The sequence below is a fragment of the Odontesthes bonariensis genome, chromosome 15 (assembly GCF_027942865.1).
Source record: "Odontesthes bonariensis isolate fOdoBon6 chromosome 15, fOdoBon6.hap1, whole genome shotgun sequence".
Lineage (NCBI taxonomy): Eukaryota > Metazoa > Chordata > Actinopteri > Atheriniformes > Atherinopsidae > Odontesthes > Odontesthes bonariensis.
Genome location: NC_134520.1, coordinates 12,226,260 through 12,232,685, shown reverse-complemented (window position 1 = coordinate 12,232,685; position 6,426 = coordinate 12,226,260).

Here is a 6,426-nt window from a genome sequence, read left to right as displayed (position 1 = left end):
TTTTAAACAACATCCTCCTCAGTACTATGCATTTTTCCAGATAAATTCATTAGACTGAGCCAGCCCTCTGGAAAAAACCCTGAAATATTTCCACGGTGCAGCTGAAAGAGCTGTGATGTCATGTCAGTGTTAAGGAAACTTGAAGAAAAACCTGTTGAATTACAGACTCTTGGATAATACAATTTAATTTGATGCACTTTAGTAGACATGAGTTGAAAAAAAGCTTCTTCTGGGCTTTAAAGGCATTCTACCAACAGCTGCTGTAAACTGCCTCCCATGTTTGTTCTGTCATATCTGTGGATATTAGTCAAAGAAAGACTAAATCAAATGTTATAGCTGATCATTTAGAATTCAGATGAGTAAAACATTCCTTATGTGTCTGACAGACTGCAGAAAGCTCTGTAGGGTCTGCTTTTAAGAGTGTTGCATCAGAAGATGGTCGTTCTCTGAGGCAAAGTTATTGTTTGGTGTTTCATTTAGCAGAGGAGAGGCTAAGTGTAAAAACTGTTCATTTTTATTGATTCCAGCACCAAAGCAGCATGTAAAATGTAAATGCAAACATGTTGTTTTAAATACATCATTTAGGAATAATGTCTTTAAAGAACAACACTGTCCCACTGGTTGTCTTTCAGTCCCAGTTATCTGCGTCTCGTCTCGACTGTTATTTCTGCAGGTGTAGGTGAGCAGATCTTCTTCTCTGTGTGTCTGTGAGGAGCTTCACACACGGAGACGGCTTCATCTGTACGGCTCGGTGTGGGATGCTTTTCATCGTTTCAGCTGGGGCCGATCAATAGTCCGGTGTCTGGGAGCAGATGTGGTGCTGGAGTGTGTTCAGGGGACGGCTGTGCAGCTGGAGCTTCCTGGGACTGGTGGATGTCCACTGTGAGGTCCTACAAGGAAGACAGAAAGAAAGTCCTGATTTAAGCTTAAGCATAACTTTGTGACAATTTGTCATCTTTTGTTTTTAAAGTAGCAGCTTGTTTCTTTACTTTTTCTATAATATCAGCTAATATCATCTAAATGCAGTATATAATGTGCCTTTTAACTGATCACGACTTTGTGACACTAAAAAGGACCTACCCCAAGTCCTCCTTTACTGCTTTTTTTAACATCAGCTTCTCTCATCCGGCTGGGAGCTCCTCATCGTCACGGAAACCCTGGGTGCATCACGGCAATGTCGGGTCCACAGTCTCTCTCCTTCGGACCTGCGCTGGAGTCTTCTCTCATCTATGATCACCTCGGTAAAACACAGCAGGAAAAGGAAGGAAAAACTGCACAAGTACCTAACATGTGTGAGCTAGCATACATTCATTTCTGTAGTCAGACGGAATCATGCACTCACCTGTTTCGCACAATACGATACCTGCGGTCAAGGGGAAATCCTTTAACTTCCCCTCGCAGGATTAATAAAGTACTTTGATTTGAATCAGGCCTGGATCAGAAGGAGGGACCCCCTCCTGAAACTTAGCCTGTAAGATAGTTCCACCATCCTGTACTTCTATGACTGTGACATGACACAGGTAGCAGTGAAGAGAATGCTTCCTATTATATCTAGTTTCCAAATGAATTACAAAGCCATGTCCTGCAGATAAACCGGTTTGTAAAACTCCACAACACACTCGCTCACAGTCCTATCTTTTGCCTGAAAAAATTCCAAAGGTGAGTTCAGTCCGTCCCCCTCTTTCTCTCTGACATGCAGCAACCACTCAGTCAAAGCCATAACTACCAGGTGAGCACGACACCGTTACGCACTATGATGATTCCACCTTAGAACAGAACACAAGTTTTATAAACCATACGTAATCTTTTACATCCGTCAATATTTCCACTCGGCCCCCGAAGCGTTGTCCGACTCTAACCCAACATCAACACCAGAGTTTGGGTGCCTTGCCCAAGGACACTTCGACATCTGAACTTGAGGATGTGGGGATCAAACTACCAACCCTTTCTCCTGAAACACTGCCACCACGTCTCTCACTCTCTTGCTAGCTGTCATTTAGCTCTTTGAGGTCTTGTTTCTCAGTAAAATTCACAAGATCAATGAACATGGCTCTATGTCCTCTTCTTTCCAGCAGATCACATGCCACATTCCTCCATTTCTCTCTAAATTTGTAGGGAAGTTTCAGGATTCTGCTCCGCATGTTAGAAGGTATGTCCAGTTCACTCATGTACATCACTTGTTCCATTAAGTTTGAACATCCTCTGAGAAATAAAGAGAGTGATTGCAATCCTTTTACATCCTGACTTTTTACTGGTGTCCAGTTCATTATTTTTTCCATGTAAGCAGATGCAATTTTATGCTCATCTCCAAAGCGCTGTGCAAGAAGGCTCTTGGCTCTTTGATAGCCTTGATCTGGGGGAAGATGTTGGCAGCTATGCACAAGATCCCTTGGATGCCCCCTGGTGTACTGTTCAAGAAAGTGCAAACAGTCGCTGGCATTATTCGTCCTCATCTCCACTCCATTTCCAAAGGCCCTAATAAATGACTTATATTGGAGAGGATCTCCATCAAAGACAGGGAGATTTCTTGCTGGCAGAGCTGATGAAACATTTTGCTGAACTAACAATGCAGTGATTTCATTTTGTTTTTGCATAATGTTCACCATATCAATTTTGTTGTTTCCAGTTTGAGTTTGTGAGTTTAAACTGTTTCCCATTTGATGTCCGAGGCGAGCAGTATGAGTTACTTGTGGCAGCTTTGCATTCATTTGCGCAGCAGATCTTTGTCTTGGCCTTACTACTGGTGCAGGATCAGGTACGGCAAGAACATTTTCATGAGGAACAAAGACGTTGGCTTGGGGATTTAGTCCGACGGATCTTTGGGCTTTGCTCTTTTCCAAATAAGAGTTCATTCCATCTGACCGTTTTGAACCACACTGAGATGCGTTATTTTCTAACACCTCGAGCTTTGCTGTTGTTGCTGCCAAGTCTGTTTCAAGCTCCAATTGTTCTTTTTCTCTGCGTAATCGTTCCTCTTCAATTTCATGTTTCCTTTTCAGCGCATCAGAACGTTTCATAAGAGCCGCTCTCTCGGCTGCTGCCTTTACGCGCGCCTTGGATGAAGAAGTTGATACGCCAGTTGCTCCTGATTTTACAGAACTTGATTTTACACTCAAAACATTTGAAATGCTGTCTTTGGGTTTACCCCATCCTCGACAGTTTGTATCAGGAGGCTCTTTTGGCTGCGAGTATGGTTCACCGTTTTTAGACAGCCATTCCTTCACCTCCTCAGTAAATGCCCGACATGATATCATTTTATCCTCAAAGTTTTGGTTGTTGGTGTTAAGTTTTTAGTCATCTTCTGGTAGAAGCAATTCCATAAATGCCTCATGTATGTTGAGCGCCTCCTCGTAGCACTGAATGAACAAGGCAAGCTGCTGTAAAATGTAACATGTTGTTTCAACTTAAAAATATGAGTGAAAGGGCTGCCTTAAAATTCTAAGTTAATTTAAAACAAATCATTTGTTATCTAAATGAAATATTCCTTGTTGTGTAAACATCTGTGTAAGTTTTGTTGATTTAGATTTCATAATTGATTTAACTCCTTTGGGTAGTTGTTTGAACTAGCAAAACAATTTCAGCTTAATTGAAATGGTCAGTTGTGTAAACCTTTTGTTTCAGTTAAGTTGACTTGGATATATTAATTGATTGAACTTTTTAGGATTGTTATTTGAATGTGAAAATCTAGTTTAGCTCAATTAAAAGTGTCAGGTCATTTGAATTAAATTCATTAATCTATTGAACTCATCCAAGATTTCTTTGAACTTAAACGTCTATTTCAACATAACTATTGTAGCCTGTTGTAATAACTTTGTCTTAGTACAATAGATTTAAATTTGTACATTATTCAACTCCATTTCCGGTTGTTTAATCTTCCAACTCCATTGTCCATGCTTAGCAAAACCTGACCAAATTATTCTTATTTTAACAAAACAAATTTTACAATAACCTACTTAATGCCTATAGAAAGTAGAAACATGACAACCAACAACTAACATGCAGCCAGTTACATGTTTATTGGGGCACACACTGTCAAGATTTACTCAACCACCTTAAAATTTACAGCATTGCAAGTATTATGTGACAATATTGCCATCGAAGAGAATGAATGGCTTTACGTATGCTCACCTGGCTGTCAATAAAAATGAAAATGCTGTCAGTGGAGGGCCAGAAAGATCAAGGATGACATTCACATCCAACAACACAGGACATATTTGAACGGATCAAGACTTGCTCAACCCCCTGCAAAATTAAAATCTGAACATTCCAAGTATCAAATTGTCAATTAAAAAAAAAAAAAAAAGTAGCTTTACATATGTAACATATTCTTCAACTGCACATATGCCTGTCACCATAAAACTGAAAATGTTCAAATGCATACATGCACACACTACTCAGCATCTAACGTTTGTGAATGTGAACGTAAACTCAGCCAATTCCACAGGAGTAATTGTTCAAATTGCTGTCTTGAATACAAAAAAAAAAATAAAATAAAAATCTCTAAATGATCGTGAGGATACCGTATGGACCTGTATGTTCCTTTAAAGATGAACTTAGGAAGTGTCATGGCAATAGGTCCATCTTTTGCCTTAAACATCTGTATGGAAGCCAATTTTTTTCTTTTACTGGCGCAAATGGGCTGCTATGTTTCCTTATTTATCAATGTACAAAACAGAAGAAATTGCATTTGCAAATAATACAACATAGGCAACACAATAAGAACTTCCCAGAACGCCAGAAAGTTTTAACACAGGCATGAGATGAGTCATCTGAGCAGTCTTACATGGTTTTCCGCAGGAGTCTGTTTCTTAAACCATGCACAAGTGAGGAACACTGTCCTCCACCAATGTTCATCAGGACCTTCTGAATGACCTCAAATGTGTACCTTAGTTCCTTTGGATAGTCTATGTTGAGGCAAAAAAGAAGACCCATCAGCAAGGCAATGGCACGTGGAATGTCCTTCAGATCAGACAGGATCACTGCTTCCTCAAGGACCACGGACGTGTCAATGATGTCTTCGCCGTCCTTCACTATCACAACACCAACTTTCATCCCCACTGTGAATGTGTCATCAGCTGTGGCCTACACAAGATTTCAAAGGAAGCAAAAATATCTCATCATCTTTGGTTGTATCATGTATATATAAAGGGATCTATAAGAACAGAACCAGGTTTACCATTTCAGACATGTTAATACCAATCACCACCCGACTAATGGGCCACAGAACAAAAAGTTCCATTTACTGATTTAGAACAAACCTGGTGTCAAATGTGAATCAATTTTATCTGAGCTGGACAGATCTTTTCAACCATTTTTGTGATGGAATTGAGTGCATATTTTTGTCTAACACCTACAGAAAGCATGTTTTTTACATATATTTTAGTAGGTATGACTATGCAGGCCCTACATGCCATTTTAACTTAACTTATTCTTGACCACTGCAATAAAGAAATGAAATAATACAAACCTCGACAGTTTAAAAAAAAAACGGAGGGATTCCTCCTTAAGAAAGTGAGGAAGGCCCAGCAGAAGAATTGTCCTCTTTCGGTGTGTGGAGCTCTGATTAAAAAGAAGAAAAAACATGAAAACTTAAACAATAACTGGTATTTGTTCTGTCTGCTTGTAAACAGTTATTTAAGACCTCTCACAAGCTAAAAGACATTAAGACACATATGGCCTTACGTTTTTAAAAGCTCAGCTTATGACTTAGTCTACCAGCTGTATGGGCAGAAACTCAATACTCTCTTTCCAACCCTGATCACTACTGCACAGAATCTGGCTCCAAATAATGTCACCAGCACAAGATGGCGGCACTTGTTTCTGGGATATTTAGGCTTCAATTTGGACAGTGGGAGGAAGTGGAGACGAGCTGTCAATCTTCATTCATGTCAGTGATTGCAGAGAACCCCCTATTTGGAGTTCAAATCTGAGGATAAAAAAAGCATCCAACACAGAAGAAGCTGTGTGCACTACTGCTGATCAGGAAGGATGTTTCACAGAGATGGTGTGGAAGATGCTAACAACAAATGTGGGAGGCATGGATGAAGACATTTTTTTTTAACACTTACGTCTTCATTGAGACATCTCATCAGCCTGGTCAGGTCCGCTATGCCACTCTTTGCTTTGTACAGCTCAAGGAACCTTGGCAGATACTGGTCCAGCCCAGTGAAGAAGGAGCCGTTCAAGTCAACAGATGTAAGGCGAGCAAATTCTGCTTCAATCTGTGGATGTGGATAAAAAAACAAAAAGAGTCAAAGTGTATGCCTTTAATTAGTACTCTCAAACTGGACACTTTATTTAAGTTTAAAGAGATAGTTTTAATTATTTGAAGTGCGGTTGTATGAGTACTTATTCATACTCAATATAGTAGCTACAGTAGATGCTGGTCAGCACACTCCAAGTTTGGAGAAGCAGAGACAAGCACCA